At 39.7% G+C, this 15,816-nt stretch overlaps 1 long non-coding RNA gene across 1 annotated transcript; it reads right to left on the bottom strand.

Moving 5' to 3' along the window:
• Positions 1-7,433: 7,433 nt before the first annotated feature.
• On the bottom strand, positions 7,434-11,837 carry LOC125962821 (uncharacterized). Its single transcript, XR_007474579.1, has 4 exons — positions 11,677-11,837; positions 10,604-10,734; positions 9,372-9,466; positions 7,434-7,565 (listed from the first exon to the last, which is right to left on the bottom strand). It is a non-coding gene; the product is annotated as an uncharacterized LOC125962821 (long non-coding RNA).
• Positions 11,838-15,816: the final 3,979 nt, after the last annotated feature.

The raw sequence follows: 15,816 nt of genomic DNA, 5'->3' as shown, positions 1-15,816 counted from the left end.
TATTAGAATGATCTCCCCTTTTCCAACTATGTATTCGTGTGAGGATAGATTTTCTTCCTGTACGTCAACTAAAATAACATTGCAATAGGGCTTCCCTGGTGGCGCAGTGGTTAAGAATCTGCCTGCCAATGCAGGGGACATGGGTTCGAACCCTGGTCCGGGAAGATCCCACATGCCGCGGAGCAACTAAGCCCATGCGCCACAACTACTGAGCCTGCGCTCTAGAGCTCGCAAGCCACAACTACTGAGCCCGCGTGCTGCAACTACGGAAGCCTGTATGCCTAGAGCCTGTGCTTTGCAACAAGAGAAGCCACTGCAATGAGAAGCGCGCGCACCGCAAGGAACAGTAGCCCCTGCTCGCCTCCACTAGAGAAAAGCCCATGCACAGCAACAAAGACCCAAGGCAGCCAAAAATAAAATAATAAAATAAATTTTAAAATAAATAAAATTAAAAATATTTATTAAAAAAAAAAACACTGCTGGGCTTCCCTGGTGGCACAGTGGTTGAGAATCTGCCTGCCAATTCAGGGGACACGGGTTCGAGCCCTGGTCTGGGAAGATCCCACATGCCGCGGAGCAACTAGGCCCATGAGCCACAACTACTGAGCCTGCGCGTCTGGAGCCTGTGGTCCGCAACAAGAGAGGCCGCGACAGGGAGAGGCCCGCGCACCGCGATGAAGAGTGGCCCCCGCTTGCCGCAACTAGAGAAAGCCCTCGCACAGAAACGAAGACCCAACACAGCCAAAAATAAATAAATAAATATTTTTTTAAAAACTATAAACAAAACACACTGCAATAGATGGAATGCTGGAGTAGATATAAACGAGAAATTAAAGAGATTTGCAAAATTGTAAAACCATGCCACTTGTCTCGAGAATTATTCAGAAAAGGTTCTTCATAAAAATGTTATATTTATTTTTAATATTTCTTAAAAGTTCTAATTATGAATACAGTAATGCACCTGTAATTCTGGTACATTTTGCCAGATTCCCAACAACAAAGATCATGTAATTTTGCATTTCAAACAACCTGAGAAGGTGTCAAACTTCACTTGGTCAGTGAGAAATTGTATCCTTATTTATAGCTTGCATTTATTTTATTATTAATAAAGCTATTATTTTCATATGCTTAAGAGCCATTTTCATTTCTTTTTCTATGAACCATGTTTAAGCCTTTCAGCTGTTTTTTCCTACCAGGTTTTTGGTCTTTTTTCTTAATTTTAAGATATACACTGAAAAGATTATCTGCTTATTATACAAATTGCAAATATTTTCTCTCTATGTATCATTTGGATTTGAATTTACTTCAATTTTTTCTTGCTGGGTCCTTCAAACCCTTGTGGCTTCTCTTGTCTTGCCTCCCTGAACTTGTCCTAGACTGGAAAAAAAAAAAAAAAAACTGATCAGTTACAAAAAATGAAGAAGTTTAGAAAGCCAGTAGTCACTCCTGGCTTTATCTTACTTGAGCTCTCAGCAGTCAACATAGTTGGCCAGGACCCTCCTCTTGGAATGGTTTCTTCTCTTTGGATTCAAGATCATGTAAATGACATCTCTCCTACGTTACTCGTCTGTTTCCCAGCATTCTTTTTTGGCTTGGAATCCTCTTGAACCTCTAAGTTTGGGTGTTCTTCCAGGGTCAGTTCTTGTCCCTTGCCTTATTCTAGTTCCAATGTCTCCCAGGTAATCACATTTACTTCCAAAAGTTTAAGTACCACTCTCCAATTTAAGCTTCTGCCCAGACCCAGAACTCCCAACTCATTTGCAGTTAAGTCTAATAAGCATCCCACCTAACTATAACATTATTCGGATTTCAATATTCAGAAGCCTTCCCTTCCCCCAACTTATTTTAAAATTTCATCATTAAGTTTAAGCCACCATCATTTCATCATCTCAACTAGTTCATATTCAACCCTGTCCCACTCCTGTCTCCAACTCCTCAGCTTAACAACCAGAATATTAATTTAAAACCTAAATCAGGTTTCTAATCATTTCTAACAACTTTCCATGGCATTTAGGATACAGTCCAAATGACTAACAGTCCTACATGGTCTGGCCTCCTGCCCGCATTTAGTCTCACCTATAGCTTTCCTCCAACCATTGTCCATTCCAACTACGACAAATTTATCTGTGCTCTTTCCGCTTCCCCAGCTGGCCATGCTTTTCTCTCAAGATTCTGCCATTCCAGCTCCTTCTTTCCTCCCTGCAGTTCTCAGCTCAAACACCACTTCCTCAGAGAGGCTTTTCTGTAACTGCCCAACTTGAAATACCTTCCTACCATTCATAATCATTTTCTTTGTATCTATTTTACCTAATAATATTTTTAGACATATTTTAAATCAAACCAGCACAAAGGGAAATCAGGAGCAGAGAATAGAGATTACATATTTTTACAGAAACCAAGAGAAAGCAAAGTAGAATAATTTGTCTCATGAGTATAATTTTATCTATGTGCCAAATTCATACCTATCCTTGTTTTTCCCAATTTTATTTATTTTTTGGCCCTGGCTTTCTCACTTACCCTTTTATACCATTCCATGGCATATATATTTTTAAAGCTTCCATAAATATTAAAATCAAGTTTAGGTATTTAAAGAAAACCATGATTAAGGAAATGATCTTCAGAGAAAAACTTACCTTTCTTTGTAATCCTAGGTATTTCCTTCAGGGAAAATAGCTAGAAAAATGGAGACTGAAGAGCTTTCGTCTGTTCAGCTACTCCCTTAATCCCTCCCTCTCCCCATCAGGTAGAAAACCTGTGAAGTTTCAAATCCTATGCATATAATAAATCTACGACAGTGGTCGTCAAACTTCAGGGAGCAGTAGAATCATCTCAGCTTCATTCAAACAGAGTTCTGCGCCCCACCCTGAGAGTCTCTGTTAGGACAGATCTGAGGTGGAGTCTTAATTTACATTTTAATGCGTTCCTAAAAAATACTGAATAGCCAGGGACTTTGTTCAGGAGTTTCAATCTCTGTAGATGGGTGGATATTTTGTTCTTTGCTATATCTCCAAGGTCTTTTTAAGGGGCTACTATCTGGTAGGCACTCACTATATAAGTTTTTGTTTGTTTTTCGTTTTTCATGAACATCCTGGATACAGTAACAATTTCACAGGGAGAGATTCTTCTCTAAGCCATTACCCTAGAACCTCATAGTGTTCCTTCCTTAGCCGTACCATTTAATCTTAAGCTGTTAGATACAATAGTTTCATTAGAAGATGATGCCTGATTTCATTGTTTCCAGAATGTTTGCTGAAAGAAGTGATCACTGCATTATTTGTAGATAGAAAAGAGTAGAAATAACTGCCTGATTGAGGAATGTGTCACAGATGGGAGGTCAGGGGACAATCTCAGATAGTTCACGGTTGACCTCAGTGGAAGGAAAATCTGCACAGCTTCCCAAGTTTTATAATTCTGTCTCTGGTAGGTTTTATTTTTTATTTGTTTTTGCCTCAGTCAATTCCCTGCTGATCAAACATCAGTGCCTGGTTTTTTGTTGTTGTGGTTTTCAAACTGCTGACGGGATGATGAAAAAATTCTTCTGCTTGCTATCTGACCTTCCAAAACCTGGTTCCACCCTGTGGAATCTTAAGTACCTCCTTTCCCCTTATCTCAAACAACACTCCCCACACACACCCTCTTCTCCTTCAAGTAAATCACATTCTTTTCTGTGTGTCCCTCCCTCCTCAGCCTTCTTTTCTACTCTTTTTCTACTCAGTCTACCTTTTTTTCTTTTAAGCTTGGATGCAGCCAACTTCTATGAAGATTATATCAATTACCTGGTCGTTTATTCTTATCATCCTGAGCTTTCGTAATTTATATGATTTCATTCTGGTAGGAAAACATTGTAACCTTTGAATCAAAGGGTTAAACATCAAGCAAAATTCTCATATCTTGGAGTCTTGTAAGGTCCATCTTAGACTCTAAGTAAATAGTAAATTAATCTGGAAGACTGTAGACTGTGTTTTAACTAAGATAATTCTATAAATAGCACTATGTGACACAGTGTGCTAGGCTCTTTTTAAATCTCTATATTTCCCACAATCCTGTGAGGTATGTGGTATCAATACATTTTACTGCTGATAAAGCTCATGATTTTGAGGTTAAGTAGTTGATCCAGAGCACTCAGTACAGAAAATTTGAATCACAGCCAAATTTCATAATACTTCCTTACCTCTATTAAATGTTAACTAAAAATTTTGCCAATTTATAAAAGAAAATGCCTCAAATTTAAATTACAGTTTACCACAAGATACTTTCATAGGCCTCCAGTAACAATGGTATAGTCAATAACTTCAATTGTTTGACTTAAAAATCTCCCCTGGGGCTTCCCTGGTGGCGCAGTGGTTGAGAATCTGCCTGCCAATGCAGGGGACACGGGTTCCAGCCCTGGTCTGGGAAGATCCCACATGCCTCAGAGCAACTGGGCCTGTGAGCCACAACTACTGAGCCTGCGCGTCTGGAGCCTGTGCTCCGCAACAAGAGAGGCCACGATAGTGAGAGGCCCGTGCACCGTGATGAAGAGTGGCCCCTGCTTGCCGCAACTAGAGAAAGCCCTCGCACAGAAACGAAGACCCAACACAGCCAAAAATAAATAAATAAATAAATAAATTTTTAAAAAATCTCCCCTAAGCATTAAACTCTTGTGATAAATTAAGCTTATAAAAATAGTAAACCTGGAGTTTTAAAATATTACAGTGCTTTGTATATATTTGGGTCCCCACTTAAAATCACAAATCTTAAGTCAGTGACTCAATTGTATATTTCAGATTGGAGTTACATGGCTATTACCATAAGCTATGTACTCCTAAACATTAGGAATGACACTAAATAGATTTTTACATGTTCAATACCAAAATATTAAGAGTCTGGTTGTGATTGGTTAAAAGTACTGTACTAACCTACTAGGAAATAATTAGCTCCTAGGTTAAGTGAGGTTACATTTGGCTGGAAACTTCCATTGGGCATGAGCACTGAGGCTGCAGGTATCCAGGGTACCCATCAAGCAAACTGACATCTTATCTTGATTCTGATAAATACCTTCCTACGTGATTATTTTGCAGTTCCTTTTCACCCTGCATAGTGTGGTACAGTGACCAGCTAGGTCTGCCAGGGTGCTCAGTAGGATCTTGTCAGAGACCCTGGTGGGACTCTAAACGTTATTCACTGTGTTAGCAGCCCCATAGCTTTCTGTTTCTGAAACTGAAAACATGCCTCCCTTCTCAACAACATATACACATTATTTGATAGGTTTTTCCATGAGTTATTTCCTCGATTCAATAGAGTTATCTGTCTTTCATTTAAATCTAGCTTGATCTTGATGGAATGCCGCATTTTTTAATTAGGCATTTCTGCTATGTTGTACGTTTTCTTAAAAATTCAAGACACCTTACATTCTGCCAAATCATGCACTAATAGTGTTTGTATAAGTGTTGGAGCAAAATGCTCAATCACTATACAATTTTTTTTGGGGGGGCCAAGAGGCATGCAGGATCTTTGTTCCCCAACCAGGGGTTGAACCCGTGCCCCCTGCAATGGAAGCATGAAGTCTTAGCCACAGGACTGCCAGGGAAGTCCCCAATCAGTATACAACTTGAACCAGATGTTTATTACAATATTAACAGCCATTAAAAAAAATGTAGTACAGTCAAAGACAACAACACAAAAACAGTTACCTGTTGAACCAGCTTTTTTAAAGAGTCAAAGTTATTTGGTAGAAGTTTAGCGGAGGATTGAGGGTGTGGAGTTAAGGCGGCAAGGGCAAAATGCACAGAGGAACAACAAAATAAGCATCTCAAAGATAGTATCTGGTTAAACTGAACCAAGAAGACTCTAGGGTGAATGGTCATCATGGTAGTGGAGAGGTTACCACACTGATGGCTCGCTGCATTTGGCTATATTAGTGTACTTCACCTTCAACTGTTCTTACCTGGCGCAAAACTTCAACATGATGGGAAAAAGTCACGTTTGAATCAATGTGATTTTCTTGTCACAACTCCTTTTTTTTGTATCATAGAACATGCTATTTCTAGTCCTACAGTCAATTTCTAGTCCTAATAAGACAATTCCCAAGGATGTCTGATATCTAATAAAACCTTGAACTTCCCCTGTTTTCTAGGATCATTCCAACCTATATGACTCAGTTTACATATTCTTCCTGGGCAGCTATCTGCTCCTTAGTCTTCAGTTACCATCTGTATGCTAAATATTCATCTCTAGTTTAGTTCTTTCTACTGATTTTTAGACTCTCAGGTTTGAGTATGTTGATTGTTGGAAATCTCTGTTCAGAGATCATGCAGGTACCTCAGAGTCAACAAATCCAGAATACGCACATACGCTTCTAGCCCCATTCTCTTCCTATGAAAAAGGCAACAATATCCACTCAGTTGTTCAAAGATATCTGTATTATCAGTGTCTATTTTCTCCATACTTCTATAGTTGTCTCAGCTATTGCTATGGTCTAAATATTTGTAGCCTCCCCAAATTTATGTTAAAATCCTAACCCCCCAATGTGATGGTATTAGGAGGTGGGGGCCTTTGGGAGGTGATGAGGTCATGAGGGTGAAGCCCTGATGAATGGGATTAGTGCTAAAAGAGATCCCACAGAGCTCCCTAATCCCTTCTGTGTGAAGACACAGTGAGAACCAGAAGAAGGTTCTTATTAGACTGTGACCAGGCTGGCACCTTGATCTTGGACTTCCAGCCTCCAGAACTGTGGGCGGTAAATGTTTATAAGCCACCCAATCTGTGGTATTTTGTTATAGGAGCCCAAACAGACTAAGACACTAGTCTCCTTTACACATCATTAGTAGGTTGACTTCTCTCCATCCCCACTGCCATTCCCCTGGTTCAGCTTAGCACTGCAACCAACTATCAAGATCTGTGACAGTTTTAGCTATTTTGAACCCAGCTTACAGCCAGTCATAGAAAAAGAAAAAATCTGACTATGCCAGTCTCCTAACACTTTAGTTGATATGAATTTACTTCTTTGGAGTCAACTAAGATTTCTTTAGATTTATAAGACCCTGCCTATCTTCTCCCAAGTAACTTTAGTTTACTGATGAGTTTGACTTGTTCCTATTTCCAGGTCTTTGTACATAATAATTGTGTCTTCTGGACCTCCCTGTGCTCCCCACGCCCTATTAGAGTTGAAGAAGGGGCCTTTGGGCACAATCCTTATAGATTTCCTAGAAATGGTGTCCGAGTTTGTTTTCTTTATACATCCACTACAGCCACTGCACAATAGGTTCTAGATCATGACTGTCCGATTATTGATACTTTTCTGGTTTCTTCATGTGCTAGCTTCTTTGCAGGGATAACTTATTTTTCAGCCTTGTGGTACACTCTAGGTCCTCACATTTGAACAAACTGGTGCTTGTATGCTGTGGTAAGACGTGGAGCTACAACCTACGCGCCTGGACTCACCGAAGACTTGTTGATCTCGTGGTCATCCTTATTCGGCAGACTGCCAGGTATGTGTACATGTTCATTTTTCTCTTCTAAGGAAGGTCCCTCTCATGAGACTTTCACACCTTGCATAGAAAATCCAGGATTTCTTGGACCTCATTCTGAAAAGGAAAGATCACTATTAACTCCTCTTGGAGGTTGCTATGCTAGATCTATAAAATAGAAGTTATAACACAAACTTAGGCATGAGTTATAAAGTGAAAATTAATTATTCCCATTCAAAATGGGGTCTCTGGGGCTCCCAAATCTCCATAGTTGACAGGTCAGGGATGGAAAAATGATTTCAATATGTATCACTTTGAAGACCCAAGGTATTTAAAGAGGAAAGAATGATTGAGAATGAATCCCTAAAATCTGGAAGACAATTTTGCCTTGAAAATTTTTGCCTTCTTAATGGTAAACACTGTGAGGCTTGTTTTCTCAAGAAAGAAAACAGATCTTGTTACTGAGCCTAAGCTCGTACTGCTCACTGCACGACCGGCCAATAATTGAGAGATGAGTTGTTGGGGCAAGGAATAACAACCTTATTTGGAAAGCCAGCAGACCGAGAAGATGGTGGGCTCATGCCCCAGAGAACCATCCTGCCTGAGTTAGAATTCAGGTTCCTTTTATACTAAAAGGGGAGTAACGTCAAACACTTCCTGGTTCCCATCAGCCTTCAGAGGGGATGTGTTAATTTCTTCCTCCCTGCAGTCATTCACAGGTGGGCCTGCTCAGGATGTTTCCTGTGAGCTAAACAAAGGTGTCTTAGCTTAGTACTCATTATTACCTGGGAAGCAGGGTTCCCAGAGATGGGCCATTATGTATAATTTAAGCTTATAGGCAACATCCCTTTAGTGATTAACTTCTAATAGAATACAAAGGTTCTTCCTTATTACAATCTCACAAAAGGGCATCTGCTCTATCTCACAGAACCTCTTCAGTTTTTCTTGGTATATCTCACATATGCTAGTCTTTAAGTCCATCATGTGAAGACTTTGCTATCTCAGCCATCATCCCCAGCTGCAGGTTACACCTTCGATCTCTCTGTTACCACGGCTTTCCTTCCAATTTCTTAAGAGGCAATCACAGCAAGACTTGTGTCCACGTCAACTGCAAGTGGTTTGTTCAAATAGTATGAACAGGGCTTCCCTGGTGGCGCAGTGGTTGGGAGTCCGCCTGCAGATACACAGGGGACATGGATTCGTGCCCCGGTCCGGGAACATCCCACATGCCGCAGAGCGGCTAGGCCCGTGAGTCATGGCCGCTGAGCCTGTGCGTCCGGAGCCTGTGCTCCGCAACGGGAGAGGCCACAGCAGTGAGAGGCCTGCGTACCGCAAAAAAAAAAAAAAAAGTACAAACAGATAGAACAAGTAAGCTCTTCCATGATATCTGGTACATCTGAGGCAGCCATTGTCCTTTTCAGGGAGGCAGAGAAGGATCAAGAAGAAAAAGAATTTCATTTTAACCTGGTCTTTTGCAAGATCAGAGATTTGTCTTCAGAATCAGCTTACAATCACATTCTTCATCCTCTCAGTCATGTAATGCTATCTTTTTTCCCCACTTTTTTTTCACTTTTAAAAATTGAAGTATAGGGCTTCCCTGGTGGCGCAGTGGTTGAGAGTCCGCCTGCCGATGCAGGGGACGCGGGTTCGTGCCCTGGTCTGGGAAGGTCCCACATGCCGCGGAGCGGCTGAGCCCGTGAGCCATGGCCGCTGAGCCTGCGCGTCCGGAGCCTGTGCTCCGCAACGGGAGAGACCACAACAGTGAGAGGCCCGAGTACAGCAAAAAAAAAAAAAAAAATTGAAGTATAGTTGAGGTAGAATATTATATAAGTTATAGGTGTACAATATAATGATTCACAATTTTTAAAGGTTATATTCCATTTATAGTTATTATAAAATATTGGCTTTAATTGCCATTCTTACCCCATTGAGAAGTTGTGTGGGACTCTAATTCCTCTACCTTAGACCTCGCTCAGAATGTTATTCCCCATCCACATTTCTGCTGGAAACTCTTGTTTCTAAGAGGAGGGAGACAGATGGCTTTACTAAAGACAGGATGAAAACATGACCAAGGGGCCAGCCTGCACTGCGGCGGAAACTAGTCTTACAAAGTAGTTTTGTTCGTTGAATTCCTGGTCCTCAAATTTCACTGCATATTAGAGTTTTCCGAAGAGCTCTAACAATCGTGATGCCTAAATCAGTGGCCTGTAAGCTTTAGAGTACATCAGAGTCACCAGGAGATCTGGTTAAAGCACAGATTTCTGGGCCCCACCCAGAGGTTTTGATTCAGTAGGTCTGGGGCGGGGCTCAAAAGTTTACACTTCCAAAAAGTTCCAGGTGATGCTGAGACATACTCTTCCAATTAGGGCACTAAACCAATCTAATCAGAACCTCTGGAGGTAGGCCATAGGCTTCACGTATTATTTAACTTATGAGGTGAGCACATACAACTAAGTTTGAGAACTACAACTCTAAAAGACGGAAAGGGTTTAAAAAAGAGGCATTTTGGGGCACCTAGAAGGTGGCTTATATGAAACCTCAATGTCCTAGCCTAACTTGTGACCATAAAACGTGCTTTGCATCCCCAGTTGCTCTGCCAGCAGAGTTCAACCTTTTGGGGGTGCTCTTCCCCAAGTATTCCTAAAAGTCTTTTTTGTTTGCTTGTTTGTTTAAACTTCCCTTAGTTTCAATCATAATCAGAACAATATTGCCTGGTCCCTCATGTCACAGCTCCTTAAAGGCATTTAGCATTTAGTTCTTATACTTGCAGAAATTTTCCCCAAGCACACTCATACAGTACCTAATTATTAGCATGAATTGCTACAATTCATGAATTCCCAGCTATGCCTAAGACCCCCGCTCTTCTCTAGGGTTCTCTCCAACTATAATTGGCACCCTAGCCCAACAGGTATTTTCTTAGACCTTTTGTACCTCAATGTCCAAGAAAGGGCAAGGGTGGGGAAGAAAGTGACAATTTTTTTTTTCTCAAGAGATTCCATGGGTTCTCTTAAGAAGCTGTGTCACAAACTTACCTAGAAGTGCTCTCTTAAGACCTTGACATCTTTGGCTGCAAACAATACATAAACACGGGAGGAGCGCCACCTGCAGTATCTGGCACCAATTACCAGTGGATAGTTGGAGGGGGAGACACTTACCCCATCGACCTTCAGGGCTTGATTTGACTGGATCCTTGCATAACCAGCAAACCTGTTTTTGGTCACAGTTGTAAACCCCTTGAGTTTGATGTTTGTGATTCATTCAGTCCTGTGGAAATGGCAGTATAGCTCTGTGGGTAATAGCATGGACACTGAAGTTAGGCCACCTCTGTGGATCTAGGGCAAGGTTCATAACTAGGGTTTGTTTTCTCACCTGTAAGTGAGGATAGAACTCATATCTATCTTCTAGGGCCATTGAGAGGATTAAGTAAGTACATATATAGAAGTGTTGAGAATGGTGCTTCGTACAGTGCCAGAGTTCTCTTTTTGTACTCGCTAGTCTCGTGCTCTTGTTTCTCTAAAGATACTGTTTTATGGTGAGAGAATCTTAGGAATAAATGTTAAGATTTCCTTGAGAAAAGCAAAAAGCAGACTTTCCCATTAAAGACGAGGAAGCAACATGTATACACATAAGCATCTGTTTCCTTACCTATAAAATATTTGTGTACTGTGGGATAATTATTTTTCTAATTTACTGGGTATGGTACACCACCTGGAACGTGAAGATATTTAATAATTCCTGCAGAATTAAGTGATAGGCATCTCATAAAGGGTGTCATATGATAGAAGCAAGACACAAGTGATCCTTGCACTCGAGGGTTTTTTTAATCTAGTATTATCCTTTACTGATATTAAATACTGTTTACATGGGTAGTAACTCAAAATTATTTGTAATAATCTCAAGTCCCATACTCCCTATTAAAAGGGGGAAAGTTAACACTATAACTCCTTTTTCTTAATAGTCCATCCTAAATTTAGACCATGTCTTTTTATTCTTATTTTTCACTATTTGTTTGAACTGCTTTAAAAAAGTTTCCTGGTCAGGCTTCCCAACGCATACATTTTTTTTCTTTTCCTCGGCTTCCCTTTTTATCTCTTTAGAAGATAAAGTACATAAAGCATCCAGCATGAAGCATGGAACAAATACATTTTCAACAATTAACTTTTCTTAATGCAAAGGGATGAGCAAATAAAGTGTTTATTCTCCAGAAAAACAAACAAAAACCCCTCACCTTAAATTCTCATATAAGATGTGTAAATTGTCAAAGCTCTGGAAGGCAACTCTCAACCACCGACCTGGGTTACAACTTTTAACTGAGTATGAATTTATAACACCAGGACCCTCCCCTCTGAACTGCCCTCCAGGTGTTGTCTGTGCTACCTAGAAAGAATAACAAAGGTTATTCTAAGCTGAATTGGGGCTTTTAATATTTCTTGGATGAAAAGAATGTTACAATCTAGATTTTTTGTTATTGTAATATTTTGACCCACTGTCAGATCCTGTATTTTATTCTTCAAATATCCTCAGAGTTTTCTCACTTCTAAATAGTAGCTTATTCCTTTGTTAAAAATGTACTTAGGCCTTTAGTTTAAAGGTACGGATCAAATGAATTTTTCCCTGATTTTCCAGCCAGAATGAAACATTTCCTCTATGAAAATGCCAAAGCAGCCAATGAATTTAAATTCTACCACTCTTTTTTGGCAGTGGCACGTGGCTTGTGGGATCTTAGTATAATAGGGGTTCAATACCTGTTAGTTAAATAAATAAAAGTTGCATTGAAATCACAAACCATTAAAAAAAATCTATTATATCATGGCTGAAACCATTACCAAGTCCAAGTTCATACTGCTTGCTGCACAACAGGCCAATAAATTGAGAGATGAGTTGTCGGGGCAAGGAATAACAACCTTAATCAGAAAGCGGGAAGACCAAGAAGATGGTGGACTCCTGTCCCAAGGAACCATCCTGCCTGAGTTAGAATTCAGGCTTTTTTTATACTAAAAGAGGAGGGAGTAAAGTCAAACATTTCCAGGTTCCTGTCAGCCTCCTGAGGGGATGTGTTAATTTCTTCCTCCCTGCGGTCATTCACAGGTGGGCCTGTCAGGATGTTTCCTGTGAGCTAAACAAAGGTATTTTAGCTTAATGCTCTTTACCTGGGAGGCAGGGTTCCCAGATTTGTGCCATTACATCTAATTGAAGCTAACAGGCAACATCCATTTAGTGATTAACTTGTAATAGAATACAAAGGTTCTTCCCTATTATAAAACCAATCCTCTGAGATTATTTTATCCTTCAACCTGAAGGAAACTGCCTCATTAATTGGCTTACTCAAAGCCACACCCTACCCCATTCCCCAATATTTCTCTACTGGAAAAATGCTGAAAATACATTAAATGGTTAAAAAAAATAAAGTCTATTTTCATATACAAAGAAGTAAAAGCGATTCCTTCCAATGCTCCAATTTCACCATACCAAAGTCTACCAGTTTGGTGTGTATCTTTTCATACTTTTTCGTTCTTTCTTTTTCAGTTTTATTTATCTTGCATAACTGAGATTTTATGACTCTTGATTAGCAACTTCCCATCCTACCCGCCCCAGCTCCTAACAACCACCCTTCTTTCAGATTCTGTGCACTTGACTCTTTTGGATACTTCATATAAGTAGAATATCCAGTATTTGTCCTTTTGTGACTGGCTTATTTCATTTAGTATAATGTCCTCAAGGCCCATGTTGTCATGCATGGCAGGATTTCCTTCTTTTTAAAAGCTGAATAATTCCATTGTGTGTATATACCACATTTTCTTTTTCTTTTCATCCATCAATGGACATCTAGGTTGTTTCCACATCTAAGCTTTTGTGAATAGTGCTGCAATGAACACTGGAGTGCTAATACCTCTTCAAGATCTTGAGTTCAATTCTTTTAGACAAATACCCAGAAGTGGGTTTGCTGGATCATATGGTAGTTCTATTTTTAGTATTTTGAGGAACTCCATACTATTTTCCTGCATAGTATGGAAAATTTTGTGTTCCCACTGACAGTGTACAAGGGTTCCAATGTCTCCACGTCATCACCAACATTTTTTTTTTTTGTAATGGTCTTCCTGACAACTGTGAAGTGATATCTCATTGTGGTTTTGTTGTGTATTTCCCTGGTAATTAGTGACATTGAGCATCTTTTTATACACATACCTGTTAGTCTTTGGTGTGTCTTTTTTAGAGAAATGCCTATTCAAGTCTTTAGCCCATTTTTTTTTTTTTTTTTTTTTTTTTTTTGCTGTACGTGGACCTCTCGTGTTGTGGAGCACAGGCTCCAGACGCGCAGGCCCAGTGGCCATGGCTCACGGGCCCAGCCGCTCCGTGGCATGTGGGATCCTCCCAGACTGGGGCATGAACTCGCGTCCCCTGAATCGGCAGGCAGACTCTCAACCACTGCGCCACCAGGGAAGCTCCTTTAGCCCATATTTTAATTGGGTTATTAGTTTTGTGTTATTTTGTTGTTGTTTTTCTGCTGTTGAGTTATAAGATTTCCTTATATATTTTGGAAATTAACCTCTTATCTGATACATGGTTTGCAAATATTTTCTCCTATTCTGTTGGTTGCCTGTTTACTCTGTTAATTGTTCCCTTTGTAGTATAGAAGCTTCTTAGTTTAATGTAGTCCCACTTGTCTATTTTTGCTTTTGTTGTCTGTGCTTTTGTTGTCATATCCATGAAATTCCATATTTTTTCTATGCCTTTGTGTATACAGATACACTATCAACCTCTATAGCATGGCCTCATTTTTGTAGGAAAAAATACATATATAACCTAATTTTTATTGTTTATACTTAAACTATTTGGGGGAGTAAAAATGTATTTCCCCGTTAATATCATTTAATGGATGTCATGTCATGTCAGTGTATATAAATAGATCTGTTATTTTTAAATGGCTATATAGTAATAAGAAGAGCTACTATTTTTAAGTATACTTTTTTGATGACCTCTTCATAATTTGATAAGGTATTTGACACACGTGTTCCAAAGTCTCTTTCCTAGATTGTAATTTTCAAACATTTATTTGGTTATTTTATTATTTTGCTGTATAGAAATATTTAATTTTTAGTTATTTTAGCTTCATTTTTTCCTTAGTGGCGCCTAAACTCCAAAGCATGCTTTAAAAAGCCTTCTCTAAGTCTTCCGTTTTAAATTTCTACTAAGTTACCAATTATCTCCTTTTACAATGTGCTTCATCCTTTGGATGCAATAATTGGCCATATGTTTAACAAATATGCTTCTCACTTGTTAAATAGATGTGGGGTAATCTAGAACAAAAACACATACAAAAATAAAATAATAAGGTGAAAAAAGCAATACAAAGGGAAGTAATATGAGTAGAAATTCATGACTAGAATGGGGAAAATACACACACACACACACACACACATCTGGAATACACATTGGTGTAAACTGTTAGGCAGAGATCCAACTTTTTTTTTTTTTTTTCCCAGATGGCTACCCCTACTTGTCCTAAACCGTTTGTTGGATAATCTATCTTTTCCACACTGATATGAAATGACAGACATATTTTTTAAAACCAGGCTTTCAAGCACGATATTTTTCAAATTATGTCCCTATCTAATCCACTGCCTTCATCAATGAATAAGCCCTCACTATATAAATATATATATATGTATATCAATGAATAAGCACTCACTATATATATTTATATATATACATATATTTTGCCTGCATCACATGACTTGTGGGATCTTCCCCAACCAGGGATTAACCTGGGCCACTGGAATGAAAGCACTGAGTCCTAACCATTGGACCGCCAGGGAACTCCCAGCCCTCACTGTATCCTTAAGGTTCCTCTTTTCTGCGTGTTCCAACCTTAATTGCAAGTTGGTGACAGTTGTGACTGTGGACCTCTTGGGGTATCCTTACTGTCACCTCCGTAGGAGGAGACAGGCCAGAAAAAAAGCTATTTGAATTGCTGATCGCAGAAATCACGTCTGGCAGTACAGTACCCGAGGGTTGGTGTAATGTATTCTGGGAAGGCTGGCCCACTCTATAAACGTCCTCATCTGTGAATTAAGCCTAATCAATGTGTTCAGAGAGAAGGTAAAGAAAAAGTCTGCATTCCCAATAGTGAGTGTAGCCAGTGAATTCAGATGCTTGTCACCTGATCACGCCATAATGATAGCTCTCTAATTTCGTTCTGAAAGCACTTGAGCCATATTCGTTTCATTGACATAACTGGAAATTTTCACCCACTCACAAGACAACAAGTGAGATGCAGTGTACTGTTGACAGAAGAGAATGACAGGAGGTAGGAGACCCAGCTTCCTAGCCCTGGCCTGACTCAGAGTAAGTATTCAGGGAACCAACT

Source organism: Orcinus orca, chromosome 21 (genome assembly GCF_937001465.1).
Source record: "Orcinus orca chromosome 21, mOrcOrc1.1, whole genome shotgun sequence".
NCBI classification, from domain to species: Eukaryota; Metazoa; Chordata; class Mammalia; order Artiodactyla; family Delphinidae; genus Orcinus; species Orcinus orca.
Note: the sequence above shows the minus strand (reverse complement) of the source record. Positions and strands in the feature narration are given on the sequence as shown.